Source organism: Ciconia boyciana, chromosome 14 (assembly GCF_034638445.1).
Source record: "Ciconia boyciana chromosome 14, ASM3463844v1, whole genome shotgun sequence".
In the NCBI taxonomy this organism is placed as follows: Eukaryota; Metazoa; Chordata; class Aves; order Ciconiiformes; family Ciconiidae; genus Ciconia; species Ciconia boyciana.
In genome coordinates this window covers 17878919-17880317 of record NC_132947.1, presented here as the reverse complement: position 1 = coordinate 17880317, position 1399 = coordinate 17878919, and positions in this window count along the sequence as shown.

Here is a 1399-nt window from a genome sequence, read left to right as displayed (position 1 = left end):
GGTGCCGCGGCGAGGTGGCGCCAGGAAGGGGAACTGCTGGCGGGAGCCGCGGTCGCGCCAGGGCTGGGCAGGGGGCTGGGGCGGAGGGCTGGGGTCACGCCGCTGCCAGCAGTGAGGGCAGGAGGGAGCCCCTCACCTTGCACACCCACACCCAGAACAGACACAGACACACCCCCCAGTGTGCGCACACTGACGCACACACTGACACACGCCCACACACCCAGGCACACAGCAGCATAGCTACAAATCCTGCAATTATAAGCTGAAGTATTTTGAGGAAGCCTGAGGCAGACACACTTTGAGGCACAGGGAGGCCCAGCTGGGTGGTGAGGTGGAAAACGCAGCTGAGCATGGCTGCAAGAGCCAAGGAACTGCCTGGGGACGTGCACTGGGCATGCTGGGGTGCACTGAACTTGCTGGCATAGACTGGTCACTGCTGAGGTGCACCAAGTGTGCTGGGATGCACTGGTCACTGCTGGGGTGCACTGGGCACCATTTGTGAAGGCAACGTCCCATGCGACAGGCCCTGCAGAAAGCTGGGGGTGACGCAGCACTGCGGCACCCCAGGGCCCCGCGTTAGCCCCGTGCAGCCCTTTGCAGCCTGTTTCACTTCCCCTGCAGCCCAAGGGTCCCCTGGGGGGAGAGAGGGCTCCCCCTTTGCCATTCTGAGGCCCCCACCCAGCAGCTGAACTCTGGCCCCCCTAGGGGAGCACCATGTCTGCCCCACACTCGCATCTGGCTTCAGGTCCAGCTAGAGTCCTCACCTGCTCCTTATGTGCCTGCCTGGCTCTGCCCAGCTAGCTTTCTCCCCAAAACTTACTCTATTCCTGTCCCATTCAAAAGCCAATGAGGCAGCCATCTTCACTATAAAACCCCATTGTCAGTTAATTTCTCTGGAAATGCAACAGTCCCTCTGAGCATCATCTCCTGCACCAGGATGAGACCACTCAGAAGGAATCTGTCCTGCCAAAACTCAGGGTGAAGCACCTCCACTTGAGATCAGATCATGTCAGGGCTTGTCTGTGCAGAAGACAGGAACCCTGGGGCACCAGAGACCATGCTGAGAACAGGTCTCATTTAATTTACATCAGCCCAACACCACAATACAGATTCGTGCTGACAACCCCATGCTGACGTCCCAGCGCTGGGCTATCCAGGAGGAAGGGCAAAGGGGCATCAGTGAGGACTGCCTGCAGCAGGTGGCCTCCAGCTCCAGAAAGCAGCTACAAAACACAAGCAGCATCAGAGAGAGCAGCCAAGGAGCTTTTATTTCTGTGGAAATGAAGAGCCAAAATGAAGTTTGAAGCAAGCCTGAATCCAACCCAGCACATGCAGGAAAAGCTGTTAAGCAGCTTGTAAGGAGTGACAACCAGAAAGTCCGTGTCCCAGGGAGTGCCAC